At 42.2% G+C, this 24,939-nt stretch overlaps 1 protein-coding gene and 1 pseudogene across 1 annotated transcript in view; both read right to left on the minus strand.

Moving 5' to 3' along the window:
- The window catches only part of FAT3 (FAT atypical cadherin 3), a 646,809-nt gene that overhangs the window by 532,861 nt on the left and 89,009 nt on the right, over positions 1–24,939 (minus strand). The gene's annotated exons all lie outside the window — the stretch shown is intronic.
- Positions 7,637–8,687, minus strand: LOC128068832 (septin-2-like; annotated as a pseudogene).

Consider the following 24,939-nt stretch of genomic DNA (forward strand, 5'->3'; position numbering starts at 1 on the left):
GAGGCGGTGTTTGGGGGAAAACTGGGGATTTCCCTCTGGTCATAAATAAGAGGCTTTGCAGGAGGAGGTGATGCTTTTTCTCTTACCTGTCTCTGTGAGAGATAGGTACACTGCTGGCTTAATTCTGACCCAATGCTCTAATACAATGTTTCAGTTTATTCATTATAATGTTGTTTAATCACTAATTCATGTCCGACTCTTTTGTGACCCGATGGACTGTAGTCTGCCCTCTGTCCATGGGACTTTCCAGGCAAGAATACTGGAGTGGGTTGCCATTTCCTGCTCCAGGGGATCTTCTCGTCCCAGGGATCAAACCTGTGTCTCCTGCATTGGCAGGCAGATTCTTTACCACTGAGCCACCTGGGAAGCCCTATTTTAATGTATATTAAATAGAGTGCTATTCTGGGAGATCAGACTAATTTGGATGATGTCTCTTTAAAAATATATTTTAAAAATCGTATCTGGCTGCACTGGGTCTTGGTTGCAGCAGCACATGTCAGCTCTCAGCTGACCAGGCAGGATCCAGTTCTCTGACCAGTGACCGAATCTGGGCCTCCTGCATTGGGAGTGAAGAGTCTTAACCACTGGGCCTGCAGGGAAGCCCTCTAAATGAGGTCCTTTTCATGATTTTTTTTTTTTTTTAAGGCAAGGACATTGATATGCATCTATCAGCCATTCTCTCCCACTTCTCTGGGCAAGCAAGTTGGGCAGGCTCCTCACTGCAGAGGAACTCACATATAGCTACCAGAAGCTCCGAGGATTGGTTACGACCACACACCTTCATGGCTAGCTTCTCAAAGCTCACAAGTCGCAGCCATACCAGGCCATCCGTGTGGTATTCCCATATGAAATGCTCTCACATTTCCTCTTGACCTATTTGTATTTATATATCGTATTTATCACCTACAGTGTCTACTTTAAGGATGTTTCCCGGATGCCCCCACTCACACAACTTGACCTTCTCTGATGGCTTGGGGCACAGGGCCACAGCCTCAAAGAGACACGAGTTCCATCAATGGGCAACACAGAGAAAGTCTGTGCTGCTAATGGAAGTTCTTTCTGGTCCTCATCTGCAGGATCTCCGGTTTAGTTTGCCTTGCCTGGTGTCTGTATTATATCCTTTGCTCCGTCTGCCCTCACTCTTAGATTTGCTTCCTAGAACAGGCTTGCTCTTCTTCCTCCTCTGTCCAGGAAGTGGTGACAGTTTTACCTTAGCCCTCACCTCCTAGCTGCAGACCGTGACCATCCTCAGTGCTTTACTCTGAGGCCAACCCTGGAAAGAGCTGCATCCTCTTTAGGCATAAGATAGTTTCATCATAGTGCTATTTGCCAAGGCACACGCACAGAAAAAGCACCAAATGCTCAGAGGTGGGTGTTGACGGAATGAATTACAGTGCATCCATACAACAGAATAGTACATAGTCATTAAGAAAGAATGAAGTCATTTATTATTGAGAAACATTTATTAACAGATAAAAATTTACCCACAAATGATAAAAATAGGTTGTAAACAAGATGCATAGTATAATTCCATGTTTAGAAAATTTATATATGCACACAGCAAGACAAAGATATGAAGAGCTATACATCAAAGTATTGAGTGAGTAAGTGAAGTTGCTCAGTCATGTCTGACTCTTTGCGACCCCGTGGACTGTAGCCTACCAGGCTCCTCCATCTGTGGGGTTCTCCAGGCAAGAATACTGGAGTGGGTTGCCATTTCCTCCTCCAGGAGATCTTCCCGACCCAGGGATCGAACCCAGGTCTCCCGCATTGCAGGCAGACGCTTTACCCTCTGAGCCACCAGGGAAGCCCCACCACACTTATCTCTGAGTAGTGTGACCATGGATTTCAATGTTCCCCATCACTTTGTTCACTTTGCTTATTATTTTTATAATTTGTTTACTATCTGCGCTTACGGCTTCTACAATAAGAAAAAAATAGAAGTTTTTGTGGTGTTGTTTGGCTTTAACAGTCATTAGAGGAGGGAATGATAAGGAGGTGAAAAAGTTGGGGTGAAAAAGTTGGATATTACTGTTTTTGTTTACAAATTATACCACATATGTGGTAATGAATCATAGCTTACTTGTTCTTTCATATGCTAGGTTTGCATCTCCAGAGAAACTATAATTTTCTCAAGTAATAATATTATTTACTCAGGAGTAATAATAATTACTGTTTACCAAGAGAAAGGTACTACTTCAGGTGCTTGATATGTTCTACTTAATTAGTATTCACAGAGACCCTATGAGGTAGATATTTTTATTTCTACACTTTTTAGATGAAGGAACCAAGCGCTGGAGAAATTTTCCCAGGGCCACTCAGTGAAGAAGTAGTAGAGGCAAGAGTCTAGTCTAAGTCTTACAACATCACAGGACTGAAAGGGTATAACCTCATCTGCGATTCTCAGAGCGCAAGTGGGCTTTCCTGCTGGCGCAGTAGTAAAGAACCCACTTGCCAATGCAGGAAGTGTGAGTTTGATCCCTGGGTTCAGAAGATGCCCTGGAGAAGGGAATGGCAACCCACTCCAGTATTCTTGCCTGGAGAATCACATGGACAGAGGAGCCTGGTGGGCTACAGTCCATGGGGTCACAAAAGAGTCAGACACAACTTAGGGACTAAACAACAACACAGCCCAAGGGTCCAAACCACACAAGACCACACAAGGCCTTGTTTCCCCATCTATAATACACTTCTATCTTACCTGTGTTTGTAAAGTTAGTCGTTCAGTAGTACCAACTCTTTGTGACCCCATGGACTGTATGTAACTCACCAGGCTCCTTTGCCATGGAATTCTCCATGCAAGAATATTAGTGTGGGTTACCATCCCTTTCTCCAGAGGATCTTCCTGACCAGGGATAGAACCCAGGTCTCCCACACTGCGGGCAGATTCTTTCCCATCTGAGCTACCAGGGAAGCCTCTATATTACCTCTACTTATTTATAAACAGCTGAACTAGAGCATTATATTCTTCAAGAAGCTTTTTCGTGTTGCTAATTAAGAATAGGCATTGATATATATTTGCTAAATAATAGTTAAAGTTAACACTTATTGAGTATTTATTGGGATAGGAGTTTGTGTTCTATAATGCTGGCTCAGGTATCCTTCTATCATGCAAGGAAAGCAATTTCCAGATCCCAAACTAAGAATGGAGCCAAAGTTTAGATCCTAGCTCCGTTCAGGTCATCTCACTCAAGAATTCATAGTTTGTACCACCAGTCAGTTAACAGAATTTGTGCTGAATAGTAGCCCCAATGAAACACACCACACTCACAAAATGAAATTATTTCCACCCAAACTCACGCCATATTCCCAAGCAGGCAGAAGCAAACTGTCAATGTTTTCCTCGATTTGATTTCCCAGATCACTGCCTACAGGAAGCCATGCTTCAGTCTGGAAAACATCAGCCCATGAATTAACAACATAATTACCACATGATATCAGCCAACACTGCACAGTAGTGAACAGGTGTCCTGGTAGAGTAAGATTAATGAAGTGACTACAGCAGGAGCTTGTCAGAGCCACAATTTCTGGTAATAGAGAGAGCCATCATGTTAAAACTGCAGGGTCTGGATAAACTGAAAGTAGACTCAGAGAATTATCTTGAGTTTCCCAGCCTAAGTTCACACTACTCCCTGATTTTTAGAAAAGAAATGTTATAACCATCACATTTACAGAAAGGAAGAAAGTATTTTAACACCCCAGTGAAAAAGATATTCAGAGATGTTCCCTGAAGCACAGTCTCATGCCGTAGTTGGTCTATAGCCATCCTACCATGACTACCCAAACTCAGCTTCCATTCAGATCCTGGAAGGTTGTGAATTCTTCAATGAAGAGCACACAGGGATCCCATGTTCTGTAACAGCGTGGGTTCCAGCACTGAACAAAACTCACAATGGTGGAAGATCAATCAAAATTTCCTAACCAGACTAAGCCTTAGTTTTCTTATCTATACGATGAGGCAATTAATAGAATTATAACAATTAAAAGAGATAATGAATATTAATAGGGCTTGGCCCATGGAAAACACAAAGAAAGGTTGTCCATGACTATTATCAGTTATTTTCTAATAAATACCTGTACACATACTTGCCTAAATTATACTGCATTTGAAATTTTTCTAGCCCACAAAGACCAGAACAATGTTCCAGCAAAATACCTTTTTTTAAAATCATACATCCAACTGTCTATCAGGCTTCCAACACACTCAAGGGCCTACCCTAAGTAAAATTAAATGTTATCCTGACAAGGTTAAACGAGGTTTATGGATGTCTTCCTGCTGATTTTCATTAACTCATGAAGATTTACCCAATCATGCTCCCTCTCCATTGGGAAAACTTGATACTGGAGCTGAATGCAGCTGAAACAATCAAAGAAACAGAAAATGTGTGCCTACAGGTCTCTTATCAACTGATCCGCATTCCCGATGAGTTGACAGGAGTCAAGGAGAACTGGTCACACAGAACTCCTGGAAACAAGCTCAGGGAAGGCTTTCCCACTGAGGCCATCTTGGAAAGGACCTGCACCATCCACTGGCCACATGCGGCTACTGAGTTGTTGATATGGAGCTGTCTGAACTGCGGAATGTATAAGTGCAAAATACGTGCTGGATGTTGAAGACTGAGTAGGAAAAAATGGTAAAAACATAAAGTATCTTTAAGAAGATATTTTAATATAACTTTTATATTTTTAATATTAATATACCTAGTAGGTTAATAAGTGAAGTGAAAGTGTTGGTCATTCAGTCATCTCTGACTCTTTGTGACCCCATGGACTGTAGTCCACCAGGCTCCTCTGTCCATGGAATTCTCCAGACAAGAATGCTGGAGTGGGTTGCCATTTTCTTTTCCAGGAGGTCTTCCCAACCCAGGGATCGAACCCAGGTCTCCTGAGTTGCAGGCAGATTCTTTGCTGTCTGAGTCATATTACTAAAATTATTTTCACCAGAGGGTTTTTTTTTCCCCCCCATTTAACTAGGAAACTAAAAATCACATAGTGTGGTTGTCTATCTGTTGGATCTATTTTCTATCTATTGGGTAGTGCTGATTCAGACCATGAGGTTCACATGTCATACATGGTGTACAACATTTTGTTTCCCTTAAACAGGTGATCATTTATCAGACAGTTAATATGTGTTACAGTGAAACAAAATTAGGATAGACAATAAAATAATACCTTGGACAAGAATCCCCATTAATAGACGTTAGCTATTTATGTATAATTCTTATGGTGAATAAGCAAAAGTGAGTTGAATAAGTTGAAAAGTAAAAGTGTAAGCTGAAATAAAAAAAAGTTCTTAGGTCCAAGATTTCTCTGAGCCACTGCTCTACTTTATATGAAATTTGATACTCAAAAAAGAAATATGGCTAGTGTTTTTCAGACTCATTTGATCATGTCATTTTTATCCTTTTTTTTCTTTTTGAGTGCCTTAAAGGACCTTTTTTTTTTTTTTTTAATGTTTTGGGAAATGATTCTAGTCTTTATTTGGACTGCAAAAAGACAAGAATGATGAATCTTCCATTTAGAACCAGAGAACCTGAAATTTGATTAGCACAATTAAAAAATCCAGAGAAAGTGGAAACAACATTTTGCCTGGCCTAACGTACACAGTACACTGTGGTACATAATATATAATTTATAGCATTTGTTTTTATTAGTGAACAGGATGAAAAGCAGCATTTGAGCAATAATTTGTCTTACTCTGACTGATTCACTGACCCCAGGCTCTAAGGATATCTTTTGATTAATTTCTTAACGTTCACATCTTCTCAAAGCTGATTCATTCTGGGTGAGGAGACAGCTAATGAGCAGTGATGTGAGTGGTAGTTGGTAGAGATCAGCAATAAAACAAGGACATCAATTTAGGGTTACCACAGTGGATGTTTATAGGGAAGTTATCACCTGCCCTCTTGTTAGTTGTTTCCATCAAAGAACTAATATGTGCTTGTCTCCTTTAGCATTAACTGAATCACAGTGTACAGGTCATTACAGCACCGCCCCGTGGGTACTTGTTCCCATCATAGTACTACAGCAACCTTTACATGCTTTTTAGAAAATCTCTTCGCTGCTGTAATCTTCTTTTAAATATCTAAACAATAGTGCTTTATTGGTAAAAGGTTAGTTTCAATGGACATAAAATTGCTGTGTAAAATAAGTTTTCAAAATACATTTTTATAGGTAGTTTTATCTCTTAGTAAAAGGTATTTAGATTGGGTATTTAGATTGGGGCAGGCAAAACAAAAGGGGATTTGAAAGTGTAGGTCCACCCATACTCATGCATCCATCAGGTGGCAGCTGGCACTAAGTAGACCATATTGGGCTTACTATGTCTACCGCTTTCAATGGGCTTACTATGGGCTTACTTTCAATTGGGCTTACTATGTCTACTGCTTTAAAAGGGGGCCACCCTGCCCCCTTTTTAAACAACAGCTTTTACTAGCATAGTTGATAAATGCCAAAATAACCCAAATAACTGGTCCTGCATGGAGGCACCCTAAGGTCATGGAACACTTCTTGGTTAAAACTGTACACTGCACCTAAACCTATAGCTCTTGACTGCTCACAATCAGGCAGCGGTACAAGGCCAGTTGGGAGAACACCAGACGGCCTTCTGCAGCACGCCTGGCCAGCTGCCACCATCTCCCTTCCTTCCTGGGTGGCCTCAGCCCTGGAGTTGAGCACTTCACCACATCAGACCCCGTGCTCTAGTGGGATGAGAACGCTGAGCCAGCACCCACCCCCTCCAGTCTCCTTCCATGTGTCACTTCTGGGGACCGATCCACCGCAGGGCAAGGAAACCAGCCAGTGTGGTGCCAGCCGTCAGCCAGCCCATGGAGCGAGTCTGAAAGAGCCTTCGCTCTCAAGCCACCTGTGGACAAGTCTGTGTAACATGTAAGGAAGGAAACCACAATGGCTAAAAATGGATGGGACAGGCCACACACTGCTATCTGCCTGAAAACCATTCAGGACGGGATCAGTCCAAGTGAAGCCAAACCAGGAGTTAAAAAAATGACCTCAGTATTCAAAGACTTTTTAAAAAAACTCACCCCAACAGCCTGTTTGTGAAAAAGCTATTTAAGTATAAACATGTACCTAATTAGATTTCTTTTCATTTGGTAAACAGATAATGTGCAGATGAATTAACAGTATGGAGTTATAGCAGCATAACTGGTTTTAGGTGCTGTGCTCAGACAAAAGCAAGGCAGGGAAGCAGGTGCCATGGCTTAGTGAGAAGCGGCCTCGTACCCAGGCAGCTCGTCCTTCTGTGTTCATGCCTCCACTGCTCAGGAACATTCTCGGAAATCTGAATGTTCTGGAAGTAAATCATGATTAGTCGGTTAGGCCAATCAAACCAAATTCACCTACTAACTATACGTGCTGACTGGTCCATGGGATTCTAGCGTTAGTGGTTACTTAAAGTGGAAGAAGGAAAATGGACAGTTCACCTCACAGAATATCAAGTATAACATCACAATGAAATGTAAATGTTAAGGTACTTCATACAAAATAACACATCAAAAGTTAAAAAAATAAATTCTCAGGCACAGGCACTGTGAAATGTGGACAGGCACCCCTCCAACAGTCTTGTAAATATGCAGCTGTGTTACTCATGGGAATATTTATCTTGCGAAGTGTTTCCTCACATGTGGTGCCCATAGACCTTGCCATCACCGTTGCTGCCCTGCAGCTACAGCTGCCCCTTCATCGGGGTGATCATCTCTTGCATGCAGTGGAACTCCACTTCCTTTTCCAGCAAAATCTGGTCTTTATTCATGTCCTCATTTTCCACCTTTCTGCCACCTCTCTTGAGCCTCTCTGATCAGAAGTTCTCATAGTGAAGGTCCTGGGTCACCTCTTGGAGATCCTGCACGCGAGTGATGAGCATTGTCCTCAGCTTCATTCATTCTCCACCTCCAGGATGCTCCAAGGGTAGAGGTGGCCTCTGACCTTTTTGCCTTTGGCTTCAGTCAGCTGATTGGATCCAACCACAGAGAAAGGGATGCTGGTCTTGAAAAGTCTAGTCTGCTCTTTAAAATCATCTTCACAGGACTCTGCATCAGGTAAGCGACAGATTCTGATGTCATGTTCCTTGATTTCATCCAGAATCCTTTTCTTCAGGTGCTCCTGCTCCTTCAGTGTGCGCGTATAGCCTTTCTCAACAACAGGCACAGTGCTCACCTTGCTGTGTCTTGCCTTCACAAACGTAACATCCAACTGCTGACATCTGTGTCTGAAGGGGGAAATGAAGTAAAAGCAGCAGTGCACCCTGTTACTGACGATGCGCCTCTGTTCAGACCACTCTCATCCTGCAGGCGCTTTTCAAACTGCCATCGATGACTGTTTTAAAGCAGTCCCTGCAGTTGATGGTGTGCCCGAAGCCTGGTGTGTCCAGCATGGTCAGACGCAGCTTGACCCCTCGCTCTTCAGTTTCAACAGTCAGAGCCTCAGTTTGAAGAGTTTTTGCAATTTTCTCTGCAGCTCCAGGTAAGACTCTTTCTGGGTAGAGGTCAGTCAGCAAGATGAGGTTTATGAACATCGATTTTACGAGACCCAATCTGCCAACCACCACTAGCGTGAATTCAAAACCTTTTTTCACTGATTTTTAATGAACTTGATTTGGGAAGATTTGCAAATCCAACATATCCAGGAGTTTCTGGATTTATAAACGGAGTTGGTTGTTCCTTAGACATCTTTAGCAAAGTTTCGTCAATCCCACACTCACCAGAGAACTAAGATCGACTGACCACACACAGTGTACCCACCCAGCGCCCACCCTTGGCTATAACTTTTACCAACCACCACTTCTGAGTTACTGATCAACCCGTCCTCAGCAGCAAAGATGTCTATAATGCTCTTCACAAAGACTAAGGACTTTCACTGATCTCTCTCTGCCTCTTGGCAGAGATTCCCAGGGAGCTTCCCAGGTGGTGCCACTGGGAAAGAACCCGCTTGCCAATACAGGACACATGAGACGAGGGTCATCCCTGGGCTGGGAATTTCCCCCAGAGACAGAAATGGCAACCCACTCCACTGTTTTTGCCGGAAAATCCCATGGACAGAGGAACCTGGTGAGCGACAGTGCATGGGGCAGCAGTGAGCCAGACAGACTGAGTAACTAAGCAGTAGGAGCACAGACTACTAGACGCCGTGATCATTTCCTTGAAGGTGTGTACATCACTGCAAAATCTGTGTTCTTACAGCTAGAAGGATATCCTACCGACAGATACTATCACTTGCATACTTTTTGACATCAGTTCCAACTCTGTGAAATAAAGACCAGAATGAGTCTAGAGGAAGCACACACCCTTTACAAGAGCTCAGCCACAGAGAGTATGTACAGATAGAACCCAATGTGCATCAGCTGAGACCACACCTACAGTCTGCCTAGATAGACAGAAAGTGAAAGTGAAGTGGCTCAGTCGTGTTCGACTCTTTGCGACCCCGTGGATTGCAGCCCACCAGGCTCCTCTGTCCATGGGATTCTCCAGGCAAGAATACTGGAGTGGGTTGCCATTTCCTTCTCCAGGGGATCTTCCTGACCCAGGGTTTGAACCCGGGTCTCCTGCATTGCAAGGAGATGCTTTAACCTCTGAGCCCCCAGGGAAGACCCAGATGGACAGAACCACATCCTAATGGACTGTTCTCCTTCCCCCTCTCTCATCTATCCATCAGCCTAACTATCTATATAAATTTAAAGACAATTGCTGAGAAAATAGTGCTATAAAGAGTCAGAGTTGTTCAGAGAAATGTTTAAAAAGACATATGTTCAAAATATTCCTTGCCCATTTTTCAGGCAGGAGCTTGTGACCAATTCATACTAGGTCCTTTCACAGCTTAGGAAAAGAAAATACACATAAACAATTACTGGGGTCTCAAAGTTTTTGCTGCAAAATTTAATGTAGCCTCCAACTACTTTTTTTCTCCCCTATAAAGAAGTTATTTTTTAAGTTCTCACTCCTGTTCATTAATTTGGTTGCCAATCATTCACATCCCTCTATTTCACATGATGGATGCTACCAAGAAAAATAAAAGGAAAATGCATTATTAAATTTCAGAGAAGTATCAACATGCATGTGATAAGGAACATCCAAATACTGCCACGCTCACATAACTAATGCTCACTTCCCCTCATTCAAAAAGGGCTGCTTCTTGCCTCCTTTAATGTCTTTCATAAATTTGTTCTCCAGGGACTGCTGGCTGCTGTTAATTACGCATATCAACTCCTGGTATGCCAGAGGAAACTTAATTATTCTAATTTTCAAGGTTATAGAAATATCCAAAGGTGCCAGTTTGGCAGTCCAAAGAATATCTGAGCTCAAGGGAATCAGAAGCAGGACTTGCCGTGGAAGGCTGGTTACACCCTTATCCACAGAGCAGTGCAGGAGGTTTGCTAGCTTCCCAACCTGAATTAAATTGTTCAGGACAAGCTCCCCCTGAGTGACCAGCCAATGACCCTGGCCATAAATAGGAAACATTTCTTTGCAACATGTGGGCAGGGCAGTTTTCTTTCTAGGGTCCTTCAAAGCTGCAACTTCTTTCATACAGGCAAGAGTTTACCTTTGCAAAACCACTTAAACCTTCTTGCTTAACCACTGAGGTTTCGGCCATGAAGACAGAAAAGAGAGAAAGAAAGGAAATGCTCTGCAGAATTTCAAATAAAAGCTGTTCTACAGTTTCTGGGAAAAAGTAATTCCAGAGTAAATTTCCAGAAGACCAGCAAGAATCAGAATCCTGTTTTAAATCGTCCTGATTTCTTCAGGAATCCTTAACTGGAAGCCCAAGATTACCAAATTTTCAATACTGTAATTAAAGGATGAGTTTCTAAACAATGCACATCTATCTGGATAATAACATTTCAAGGGAACATAACATAAAAAATGAACACACTTTAAGTTTAGGAAAGGATATTTTAAGCTCCTTTACTAAGAGGTAGGCACTAGTGGTAAAGAATCTGCCTGCCAATGCAAGAGACAGAAGAGACCTGGGGTCAATTTCTGGGTCAGGAGATCCCCTGGAGGAGGGCATGGCCACCCACTCCAGTGTTGTTGCCTGGAGAATCCCATGGACAGTGGAGCCTGGTGGGCTACAGTCCTCGGGGTTGCAAAGAGTTGGACACGTCTGAAACAACTTAGCTCACATGCAAGTAAGTACAATTCTGGGATTTCATGACTTCTGGAATATAACTTCTTATTCACTGGAAGTAGATGCTAAATTCCCATGTCGAGCTCTGCTTATAAGATTTACCTTTTTCCTCCTATTTTCCAAGTCTTGCTGCTGCTAATTGCTTCCAGCCCTGTGTGGTTCATAAAGCCTTTCAGTACTCAGAGGCTGTGATACTATGTTTCCTCTAGGGCCTTTATCTAGCTCATTCATAAAGATCTTCCAGGAAGCCTCCTAGTGGAAAATGCACCCATAAATCCCTCCACCATCACCCACCCCTCCCCACAAAGCCCCAAGGAAGCTGAGCTCTGAACATGAACACAATTTGAGAGCAAGTTCTCACCCCTGCCGGATATTGTGTATGCTGTCCTTAAAGAAGATGCCATTCAGCTATCTAACGCCAAAAGTTTTAAAAATGCAATTCAAAATGTAAATAGTAAGCACCATGATAATCACATGGGAAAGAAGGGAATTTAAAACAACAACAAAATGTTTCAAAACATTTACTGGGTCCTCAGCTGGCCTGTCAAAGCTGAGAACATCAGGTCAGGCAGGAGGTATACAGATGGTTGTCACAGTCCATTGGTGCTAGGGCAGCATTCCTCTCTGGCTAAGGAGATGGTATTGCTGGGCAAGAGATGGCATGGGGAAGGAAGAAAAAGTGAAAGTGTTAGTTGCTCAGTTGTGTCCGACTCTTACAAGAGCCTGTAACCCACCAGGCTCCTCTGTCTGCAGAATTTACTGGGCAAGAATACTGGAGTGGGTAGCCATTCTCTTCTCCAGGGCATCTTCCCAACCCAGGGATTGAACCTGGGTCTCCTGAATTGCAGACAGATTCTTTACTGTCTGGCCACTAGTGAAGCCCATGGGGAAGAAAGCTGATAATCTGTGGTCTAAAAGCAAATTTCTCAGACGTGGGCTTTGGTGTACCAGATCAGTCAGTTTGGAGGGAAAGAAGTCTAGTGGCCAGAATTTCATGAGAAGAAAGTGACCTATATTATGGACGACAAGCCCACTAGAACTTTCAATAGAGGGTTAACAACAAAAGCAGAGGTAGCAAAATTAAAAGAGAAAAGACTGACCTATTCTTCTTGGGCAGTTCATGTAAAATTATGCTTTGGATTCTAAAGGACGAATGACCTTTTACAGCTCTTTCCTATGTCAAGATTCCAATTTTTCCATGTGGAGAAAATCTCTGACTCAGCCTAAGGTTGGAGAGTGAAAGGATTGTATCGAAGTTTCAGCTCCACTGCTAAGGAGCGGTTGAAGCCTTTTGCAAGTTACCGAGTTTCTCTGTGCCTCGGTTTTGTCATCTGAACTTTACCCTACACTGTTTTCACGGGGACATATTCTCCTAAAACATGCTCCTATGGCCTCTCTCCAACACTTGACTCATTCCATTCATCTCCAGTTGTAGTGACGCGTGGTTAAAGCACACTGGGGAGAAAACTGGACACACTCCATTCAGCTCTACACCCTTCCTCCTGAAACTAAGCGGTCCACAGAGAGGCCAGTGCAGCTGCCCCTCCCAGGCCTTGGACGCCGCTGGGGTCAGGGGACCAGGTGAAGAAGCTTCCACTGTGTTTGGGACCGGCATGTGCAAGTCCTGATTCTGGGGTTCATTCTTTGAAAGCTCGTTTGGCTCTGATAGTAACCTACATCAGCCACCTTAGCATCTCTACAATGAAGACGATATCCTGGCCTCCATCTTTGCTCTTTATTTCCCAAACTGTTCAGAATTCAGGCTGAGAGGGGCAATGCTCTTTTGTGGTCTCTCTCGGGCATCCCCACCAATCTGCAGGCTAACGATCAGGTTGGTGTGAGGAGTAAATGAGGAGGCATCTGAAACCACCTACCACAAAGTCCCATTCAGGGTCAGATTTCACAACAAGTTGGCTGGATCAGAATCGTTCATCCTCTTGCTGAACTGTTCACCTCCACGCCAACAGGCCAGCCAGCCATAATGATCTCCAGACTCAACACTAGGCTGGCACCTGCCTAGCCACATGCTGCCCTTGGGAACCATCCGGGCAGCAAAATCTGATCTTTGTAGTGTATCTTACAGCAAGAGCACAAAAAATAACAGAATTCAGAGATCAGTGGCTCTAAATTGAGTTTGAAAGTGAAAGTGTTAGTCACTCAGTCATGTCCGACTCTTTGTGACCCCGTTGACTGTAGCCTACCAGGCTCCAGGTCCATGGAATTCTCCAGGCAAGAATACTGGAGTGGGTAGCCATTCCCTTCTCCAGAGAATCTTCTGATCCAGGGATCAAACCCACGTCTCCCACACTGCAGGCAGATTCTTTACCACCTAAGCCACCAGGGAAGCCTACAAAGTGGGCTTAGTGACAAGTCAAATCCCAGAGACTGAATGAAAAGATCTGGGAAGGAGGAAGTGTGAAAGCACAGCCCTGTTTCCACAGTGCACTCTCAGCAGGCAACACGGACAATACATTAAGGGCAGGGAGGGAGTCCAGCCCCACCAAACACTCCAGCTGTGGTTGAAGGAATCTATCATGGAGAATGAGAAAAGAAATTGGAATCCTGAGCAAACACATCTGCTAAAAACGAATTCATGTTCTAATCTCAGAAATGTGTGGAAGCGTAATTCCTGTTCTGCCTGCAATTATTCCTGTTCTGTACTGCCCAGGTCTATCGGAGTGCAGACTTTACATCTTAATGATTAGTTAGAAAGATGAACCATTCTTAATATAAAAAGTAACTGCCTCCATGACTTTAATTTAATAACAGAATAGGCTCAGGGCTTATCATTCATAATGCTATATATTTTCTTGCCCCTAGAAAACAAGAAACCTTCAAGAGTCACCTCTTAAGTGGAGAGGCGCATAAATCCAGGTGCAATCATGGAAAAAAGAGGGGAAGGAAAACTTGGCAAGAGCAAAACTGACCATTCAGCTCTCCACAGGTAGGTAGATTACAAAAGCTAACATTTACTGAATGCTTGCTTTTTCCAAGCACTTTCATAAATTAATTTCCTTAATTTTCGCAACAAACTTTGGAGGTAGGTGCTATTTTTACCCCCACTTCACAATTAAGGGAATCGGCCACAGTAAAGCAAAAAGACTTGCTCAAGGTCATATAACTAGTATGCAGCTGAGACAAGCAGCCAAACCCAGGCCATCTGGCCCCAGAATGAGTTTGTTCAGCCACCCACAAGCCCTCCCTCTGGCTCTAGAATGAGCCTTTAAAACTCCAAGCAGATGTGAACCTCATTCTGAATCCTGCCTACCTGTCAGTGTGTTTGCAAGATTACAGTCAGCCTCCACCCTCTATAAAGGTACCAGTGCTCTAGGCAGGCCTATCTTCCCCTCCCACTGCTCAAGAGATTAGCCTTGGATGAAAGGAGCCATTCTGGTTCTTTTCTTTCCATTCCTCCTTCCAGAAATATTTCCACATCCCTGACTATAGGTCCTGGCTCATAGTGGATGGACATGCTTATATGAAGACACTTGCTCTGGCAATGTACACAGGGAAACCTTGCCCAGATTCAGCAAAAGAAGTGTGTTGTCTATTTCCAAATAAGACCAGGGAAACTTCACTCTGTGCCTTGTCCTCCTGGGACTATATAAAAGTGTTACCTTGCTCTGTGCAACTACTCTATGTCAGACTGGCCTCAAAGGAATTTTTGTTATAATATTCTTTAGCTGTTACCGGGCATTTAGTGGGCCAAGCTGGGACATCTGGAAGAACCCCACCGTAATTTTGTCATTCAGTCTCCACCTGCAAGTAAATACTGTCGTCACTTTACAGAAAAGAAAACCAATTTGAGGGAGTTCAAAGTCTTCCCCAAAGTGACTCAGGGAGTGAAAAACAGAAAAAGAGTGTTAGTCCAAGTCAGCCTGACTCTGAAATGCGTGCTCTAAACTACCAATATAAATATATACATATATATATATTAGGCTTCCCTGGTGGCTCAGATGGTAAAGCATCTGTCTGCAATGCGGGAGACTCGGGTTCGATCCCTGGGTCAGAAAGATCCCCTGGAGAAGAAAATGGCAACCCACTCCAGTATTATTGCCTGGAAAATCCCATGGATAGAGGAGCCTGGTAGGCTACAGTCTATGGGGTTGTAAAGAGTCGGACACGACTGAATGACTTCACTTCTATATACAAATATATATTTTGTGTGTGTATGGAATTTCTAGCTAGAGAATATGTGAATAACAATTATTAGGCTACATGCAATAAACATTTATTTGCTATAAATTTCTTCTGCAATATGTCAACCTGTGTAAATTTAGAGATGGGTTTTAAAGAGGATAGTCAATCTCAAAAGTTTACAAGCTCAGTGATTTTAAAAGATAGGAGGTGCTGAAAATGTGAAGACACAAGATTGCAAATCCAGATGCGTTACTCCAAGGACTATCTTCTGACACTTACTTTGATCACGACCTGGAACTATTCAAAACCACACAAAGGATCTTTAGATAAGTGAAAAACTGAATACAAAAAAATATGCTCCATTTGCAATGATTAAAAAAGCATCAGCAGGTTGAAGTCTAAAAGATAGTAGGCAAAACAAACATAGTTTTCATATTAGGATGGGATTATGAATATAGCTTATGGACATATGGATATCTTTACAATTTAATACATAAGAAGAATTACTATAAAAACACATTATATTCAAGAAAATCATGGTGTATTAGTTTTTCGTAAGTGAAAATAAGAGAACTGTGTAGAGGCACCCGTTACTCTAAAAATATTTATTGTGTAATTTCTGGTCTTTGATTGGGAAGCATGTTTGAAATACGATACTGGTTAGGAAACGTAAACTCCAAAATCAGTTTAAAATTAAATATAAAAGAGAGTAAAAGGGACTGAAAAGGGGCTCACGGAGGAGTCAATGGGTAAGCTTAGGGGCAGTAGAGGGTAAAACTGTTAAGAGTGTACATAGGCTCCGGAGCTGAATTGCCTCCGCCACTTCCCAGCTGCAGGACTTAGGGTGATTAAGCTAACGCCTCTTTTCTAGCCTCAATGTAAAATGGGTATAGCAGCACATCACACAGGTTGTTTTGATATGATGAACATAAGCGTTTTTCAAGACAGATGTCAGTTATTATTTTGACACCGACTTTCACTTGGCATAGACTTTTTCTTTTTTTCTTCCAACCTGATCTTGTTTGGCTGAGGAGCAATAGCTTTGTGTCAATGAAATGTTGCATGCATATATGACTATACATAACAGGTAAATTTCCCAAAGAGGTAGATTAGTGTATTCATAAGGAGGGATGATTAGCAAACAAATGGATTAGAAGTTCAATTTACACTTCAATTGTGAAAGACATAATTTGTTAGCGTCAGAACTTTTGCTCTAATAGCAGGTTTGAGAAAGAGAAAATACTGATTAACCTCAGGTCATTACCACAAAACACCAAATGCAAAATTCCACTCAGGTATGACCTAAATCAAATCCCTTACAATTATACAGTGGAAGTGACAAATAGATTCAATGGATTAGATCTGAGAGTATCTGATGAACTATGGATGAATGTTCGTGACATTGTTCAAGAGGCAGTGCTCAAGACCATCTCCAAGAAAAAGAAATGCAAAAAGGCAAAATGGTTGTCTGAGGAGGCCTTACGAATAGCTGAGAAAAGAAGAGAAGTAAAAGGCAGAGGAGAAAAGGAAAGATATACCCATTTGAAAGCAGAGTTCCAAACAGTAGCAAGGAGAGATAAGAAAGCCTTCCTCAATGATCAGTGCAAAGAAATAGAGGAAAACAATAGAATGGGAAAGACTAGGGATCTCTTCAAGAAAATTAGAAATACCAATGGAACATTTCATGCAAAGATGGGCACAATAAAAGACAGAAACAGTATGGACCTAACAGAAGCAGAAGATATTAAGAAGAGGTGGCAAGAATACACAGTAGAACTATACAAAAAAGATCTTCATGACCCAGATATCCACAATGGTGTGATCAGTCACCTAGAGCCAGACAAAGTCAAGTGGGCCTGGATTGTGAAGTCAAGTGGGCCTTAGGAAGCATCACTCCCAGTGTCCATAACACTTTCATCTTTGAACTATCTAATGAATTGGAAAAGGACATGGGGAAACAATCGCAGATCAGAAACCTGAATAGGTTCCTTTGGTGGTGGAATTATGTGTACCTTTTCCTTGCTGAAGACAATACATACGTAATACATATATACATAGACATATGTGCTGTGCTGTGCTGAGTCGCTCAGTTGTGTCCAACTCTTTGTGACCCAATGGACTGTAGCACGCCAGGTTCCTCTGTCGATGGGGATTCTCCAGGCCAGAATACTGGAGTGGGTTGCCAGTCCCTCCTCCAGGGGATCTTCGCAACCCAGGAATCAAACCTGGGTGTCTTGCATTGAAGGCAGATTCTTTACCAGCTGAGCTGCCAGGGAAGCCCATACATACACACATACCTAGAAATAAATATTCAGCCGTTCTTATCTAAAATATCATCAGAATCACTCACAGACATTCTTAAACACAAGCTCCTGCCCCGCCTCCTAGAACTCCTAGATTCATAAATCAAAATTTCTGTGAATCTCTATTTTTAAACAGATATTCAAATGACTGAAAGGATTAGCCGCATTGGACCATTACTGGGTCCTGTGGGATGGCTTCCTTTACTCTGAGTAACAAACTCCATAATCCAGACCCTGGATGTAAGGTTTGTTATCCCTCCTGAAAGGGATCAGTTGGGGACAAATCTGGGGACAGACAGTGTAAATGGTGATTCTCAACCTAAACAGTATCAGAATCTTTGGGGAAGTCTTTGCAAAACACAGCGACTCACGTCCTGTCCCCTGCAATTCTTACTCTATTGTTCTGGGATGGTACCCTGAGCATCAATTAAGAAAAACAATTCTAATGTGATTCTAAACACGGCCAGTTTTGAGAGCTACTGATTTGAAACAGTATACTAGTTACTAGGGCTGCTATAACAAAGTACCATAGGCTGGGTGGCTTAAACAACACATTTTATTTTCTCACAACAGATTTTATTTCCAGAGGCAAAGAATTCTAGGATTAAGGTGTCAGCAGTGTTGGTTTCTTTAGAAGCCCCTCTCCTTGGCTTGTAGGTGACATTCTCCATGTGTCTTCACATCGTCTTCCTGAAGTATATGTCTATGCATAAATTTCTCATTTTTCATCAAGTCACCAGTCAGATTGCATTGCGGCCATCCTAATGGTCTTGTTTTAATTTAATTAGCCCATTAAAGACTCAATCTCAAAATATAGTCACATTCTGAAATACCAGAAGTTAGGACTTCAGTATATAAATACAAGTCAGCTAATAACAGTGTGTGACTTTTGAATTTTGTTGTGTGTTATCAAAATGACAGAACCTTTTCCCTGTAAGATAGAAGCTACCTGGGAAGTGCTTCAGTTCTTCAGCGACCACTGATCTCCCCACAAAGTGTCTTTGAGAAAGGCAAGGTGTGGGCATTGACTCCGGCCATAATCAGGGGTCCTGAGCATTCTTATCTGATGTCTGTGAAACCGACTCATCCACTCTTAAAGAGCACTGTGCTTCTGTGAAAGTAATGTAAACCATATTCTGCATTATTTTCCCCAAGAATAGCCCTTTAACATCATTAAAATATTTTTCTTCTTCAGAACCTAGTGGATATTTTCTGCTTTGACTGACCTGAACTCTAACAATTAACTATGTTTCATTCATTCTTTGAATGGCACAATTTTTATTATATTTCTTTATCAAATATTTCAATATAGTACTCACTCTGTGCAGAACCCTAGTTCAAGTCTTTTTACAAACAGATTAGCTCACATTGTAAACACCACACTGTACCTATAGAGCTAGGAATGTTGAATAGAAAAGAACGTCAGCCTTTGAATCAGAAATTTAAGCTCCAGCTCTGTTACTTAAGCTATGTAACACACAGAAAACAATGTCACACCAAAGAGTCAGTTTCTCCACTTGTGACATCAACTATCTCACGAACTCACTTTGTAAATTATAAAAGAATAAACTCCTTGAGGGCTTCCCTGGTGGCTTAGATTGTAAAGAACCTACCTGCAATGCAGGAGACCTGGGTTTGATCCCTGGGTCAGGAAGATCCCCTGGAGGAGGGCATGACAACCCGCTCCAGTACTCTTGCCTGGAGAATTCCATGGACAGAGGAGCCGGGCAGGCTACAGTCCATGACGTTGCAGAGAGTCGGACACGACTGAGCGACTAACACACTTTCAAATTACTGGAAGGACACTGTTATGATCTTTTTCTCTTCTTCCTCATCCTTCCCTTCTTCCTAATTTCTTATTCCCCTTCTCATTATCCCTTTTACTTATTAATATTATTATAAGCCTATCACCAGTAGCATGGCAGTCTGGAGAAAGGACCTGAAAGAGGGCTCACTGAGAAACAGTCATCTTCCCACACAGAACAAACTGGTTTCCTGCACAAGCCCTTCAGGAAAGAGCTCGAAACATAATGTTTTAGAATGAAAATAAAATACATGCTTTCTGCGAGGCTGGCCTTGGTGACTTGAAATATTAACTGGACAGTCCTCAAGGGTAAGAGACCGCATGGCTATTCATTTCTGGTTTTCAGCTTCTCTTCGCAGGGCCAACCAAGTCAAGGGTCCAAATCACATGCTGGCAACAATTCAAAAGAATCCAGGAGGATGTGAACATTTCTATAAAAGCAATTTTTTTAAAAAAAGCATGCTGTGTTAAGTTCTTAGAACAAAACACATATGTCAGGAATTTTCTCAGTAGCTCCGCAGCATCTGACAATACTGTGTGGTGTGCACTTGGGGGACTTTCGGCTACTGACATCCCATCCCTGCTCCCCAACAGCGGCACCAAATTTGGAAAGCTTATTTTTAGAAACAATCAACTAGGAAGAGCCTCTCTACTCTCAAAAGATCAGCTGAATTGATTTTTCTCTCCCTGATTTAGATTTCAGAATTATATTTCCAGCTTTGAAAATACAAACTCACGAAAAGTGTACAAGACATGAAACTATTCCTTGACAAAACTTTTAATGTAATTATGTTTACAATTACAATAGAATCAAGACAGACACAAGAAGGATCAACTTTTGGCCAGTCCATTAAGAGACAACCATTGATTTGTGTTTGCCTATCACTGTAGACTTTTCAAAGGGCTTACGTGTATCACACACTGTTACATTTGTGATCGATAACATTTCTCAGAAATATAAGGGAAGGTATACCTTTGTTTCAGAGGATTCTAAAGATCATACACATCAGCCCCAAATCTCAGCTAATAGGCAGTATGGAAAAAAACTACACTATATAGTGTCCTCAGATGTAGTTTGGGATTCACAATTACCTGCCAAGCTTCATCAGAGAAGTAGGACACATCAGCTTCTGATTCAGTAGCGTGAAAATATGGCCTCTCTGGGTACCAGAGCAGCATGCAGATACAAACATATTAAAACACATTAAATGCAGGCAGTTGCACACAGTGAAAAGGAGCTTGACTGGGGTCCTGTCTTGATTCCCTTTGCCATCAGCTTTGCAGAAAATTTCAGGAGTCTCCGCACCTGACTGCTGCTTTGTAAAGTGCACTGAGTCTACACTTGCCAAGTAATTTTTGCTTCTTCAATGTGGAGAAAGTATGGACACAGCTATCTTATATATGTATGTATGTATGTGATTTCCCAGGTGATGCTGTGGTGAGGAATCCACCAGCAAACGCAGGAGATGCAGGAGACATAGGTTTGAGCCCTGGGTCAGAAAGAGCTCCTGGAGTAGAAAATGGCAACCCACTCCAGTATTCTCGCATGGGAAATTCCATTAACAGAGGAACCTGGTGGGCTACAGTCCATGGGGTCACAAAGAGTTGGACAGGACTGAGCATGCACCCACACACAGGTATGTATGCATGGATGGTGGCATTGCGCATAGCAATCTGAATGCCACGTGTGCCCACATATGCTTCTGGAGTGTTACATCTCACAAGAAGGCCAATCACTTATTTCAGGGCTTCACGTCCTCACAGAATCTCTCATGGAAGAGATGCACTGTTTTTCCCAAAACTTATTACATCTAAAGTAAGCCCTGGTTCATGAATGTGCCTATAGAAGATGGGCGGCTGAAAGTAAAAGTAAGTCTCCAAGGGTTCCTTCTCAAATTTACTCAAGTGGCTTCACATCCAGGAAACTGATGACGTTCTGGATAAAACACATCCCTCCAGGGTTCCCGATCTGCAAGGACTGGATCTAGAATTATTCAGTTGTTACTATTTACATTTTAAACCCTAACACAGCTCCACTTGCGTCTGTACATTAGTTAAGGAACAGGAAGAAGACAACCGCTCTATAATGGTTTAAACACAGACTCCCCTAATAGGCACAAGATGCTATTTTGAGATTTAAATCAGCGGGACAGCCAGCCAGTCCTCCGGGTTCTGATAGGGAACGATGAAATCAATCAAGCAGCTAAAGACCATTATTAAAGCTCAGTGGTGCCCACTGTGGAGTTTCCACTGGTCATATTCATCCTTCCCCATCTGGGGGTCAGCTGTAATTCACAGTCAGTGTTAAAATACTTGAAGAAGTATTTATCATCTTCCAGGCACCATTTATTGCTTTTGATTATTCATTTTTCATTACTATGGGAAAGCAAGATTAATTGTTTCAGAAGCAATTGCTTATATTAATCTTTCAAACACATGCTCCACGTAAAGCTCTCTGTCAGGGAAACATGCATAATTCCTGCTGCCAAAACGGCCATAGATAAAAGTAAAACAACATGTAACAATATGATTCTAGAGTCCATCTGGAGACAGAGGAACAGGTCCATAGAAGATACAGGGTGTGGGCTTCCGAGAATGGGCGGGGTTGGGGGAACGCTGGAGAGTGCATTTATTAGAGCCAGCAGATGAATTCCATGAACATTTTAATTTCAACAGTCATTTAAATTAGCTCTTTATTTAACTGTGAAATTAGATTACTTCTCTGACTAACGTGCAGTACACTTATGAACTTAATAGACGACAAGGAGTGAGGCGGAAGCTGCACCATATCTTTGCATCCAAATAAATTGCCTCTTGGTGCTGGGAGAGACTGGAAACAACCACCTCACTTTATTCAACAGGAGCCTGAGATCCGGAAAGTTGAGGGATGTTCCTGAGGTCACAGAGCTAGCGAACAGCAAAGCCAGAATTAGAAGCAACTTTCAGAGCAAGCCTATTCCATCAGACAACTCAATTAAACGTGTATTTGGATAATTGGGGGTTATCCAATCATGAAAGCACAATCATGGCTATGTTTTTGGTAAAATACTACTTTCCTTTTGACTGTCCCACCTTACTTAAATTTTCCTTCATATTGGCTGATTTCTAAGACTTTGCCTGGCAATCTGTTCTGTGTGTGTGTGTGTGTTAGTCACTCAGTCATGTCTGACTCTTTGTGACCCCATGGACTGTAGCCCATCAGGCTCCTCTGTCCAAGGAATTCTCCAGACAAGAATACTGGAGTGGGTTGTAATTCCCTTCTCCAGGGGATTTCCTCACCCCAGGGTTGGAACCCAGTTCTCCAGCATTGCAGGCAGATTCTATATTGTCTGAGCCGCCGGAGAAGCCCATTCTGCTCCCTTCTACTCTCGGTTTCTTCCACGGACACCTCTCCACCATGACCGTTCATGTTACGGATATAACAACATTTTATCTCTTTCTTTGTTACGTGCTAAAGGTTCTAATTACAAACACCTCTGAGCATCACTCTCCAAGAGCTTTTTTTTTTTCCCCCAGCACCACAAACTTATTATCCTAATTTCCATCCATTTACTGTCTCAAGAGTCCAAGTGGACTTGCTGTGCCTAGGGTCTCACAAGGCCAAAATCAAGCTATCAGCTGGACTGGACTCTCCTCTATAGGCTCTGAGAAAGAATCGTTTTTGTAGCCCACACAGATTGTTGGGAAGATCCTTTTCCTATGGTTGCAGGACTGAGATCCCCGGTGTCCTAGCAGCTGCCCACCGGGGGTTGCTCTCAGCAGGCAGAGATTACCCTCAGACTCTTTCCACATGGTCCTTTACATAGTCAAAGACACCAATGGCGTATCAAGTCCTTCCTGTGCTTTGAATCTGGTTTCTTTCTGCTAACAGCTAGAGAAAACACCCTCCTTTTCAGGAGCTCACATAATTATATTAGGCCCAAATATAGTTTAGTTTATTAACTAAAAAAAATTATATTGGTTGATGAATGTCCTTATTATATCTGCAAAACCTCTTTTGCCATTGTCTTAGTCAGTGCAAGCTGCTATAAGAGAATATCATAGATTAGATTAAACAATTTATTTCCCACAATTTGGAAGGTGGGGAGGACCAAGATCAAGGTACAGGCAACACTGGTGTCTGACAAGATTCCCTTTCCTAGTTTGCAGACATCCCCCTTCTTGTTGTACATGGCAGAGAGAAACTAAAAGAGCTCGTTAACAAAGCAGGGCAAAGGCTAATAGAGTTCTGCCAAGAGAATGCACTGGTCATAGCATACACCCTCTTCCAACAACACAAGAGAAGACTCTACACATGGACATCACCAGATGGTTGACACCAAAATCAGATTGATTATATTCTTTGTAGCCAAAGATGGAGAAGCTCTATACAGTCAGCAAAAACAAGACTGGGAGCTGACTGTGGCTCAGACCATGAACTCCTTATTGCCACATTCAGACGGAAATTGAAGAAAGTGGGGAAAACCACTAGATCATTCAAGTATGACCTAAATCAAATCCCTTATGATTATACAGTGGAAGGGAGAAATAGATTTAAGGGATGAGATCTGATAGACAGAGTGCCTGAGGAACTATGCACAGAGGTTCATGACGTTGTACAGGAGACATCATGACATTGTACAGGAGACAGGGATCAAGACCATCTCCAAGAAAAAGAAATGCAAAAAAGCAAAACGGCTGTCTGGTGAGGCCTTACAAATAGCTGCGAAAATAAGGGAAATGAAAAGGAACAGAAAAAAGGAAAGATATACCCATTTGAATGCAGAGTTCCAAAGAATAGCAAGGAGAGATAAGAAAGCCTTCTTCAGCGATCAGTACAAAGAAATAGAGGAAAACAACAGAATGGGAAAGACTAGAGATCTCTTCAAGATAATTAGAGATACTAAGGGAACATTTCAGGCAAAGATGGGCTCAATAAAGGACAGAAATGATAGGGACCTAACAGAAGCAGAAGATATTAAGAAGAGGTGGCAAGAATACACAGAAGAACTATTAAAAAAAGATCTTCACAACACAGATATCACAATGGTGCGATCACTCACCGAGAGCCAGATATCCTGGAATATGAAGTCAAGTGGGTCTTAGAAAGCATCATCACGAACAAAGCTAGTGAAGGTGATGAAATTCCAGTTGAGCTATTTCAAATCCTGAAAGATGATGCTGTGAAAGTGCTGCACTCAATATGCCAGCAAATTTAGAAAACTCAGCATGGCCACAGGACTGGAAAAGGTCAATTTTCATTCCAATCCCAAAGAAAGGCAATGCCAAAGAATGCTCAAACTACCACACAATTGCACTCATCTCACATGCTAGTAAAGTAATGCTTAAAATTCTCCAAGCCAGGTTTCAGCAATATGTGAACCATGAATTTCCAGATGTTCAAGCTGGTTTTAGAAAAGGCAGAGGAACCAGAGATCAAATTGCCAACATCCGCTGGATCATTGAAAAAGCAAGAGAGTTCCAGAGAAACATCTATTTCTGCTTTATTGACTATGCCAAAGCCTTTGACTGTGTGGATCACAATAAACTGTGGAAAATTCTGAAAGAGATGGG

Source organism: Budorcas taxicolor, chromosome 25 (assembly GCF_023091745.1).
Source record: "Budorcas taxicolor isolate Tak-1 chromosome 25, Takin1.1, whole genome shotgun sequence".
Taxonomy (NCBI): domain Eukaryota; kingdom Metazoa; phylum Chordata; class Mammalia; order Artiodactyla; family Bovidae; genus Budorcas; species Budorcas taxicolor.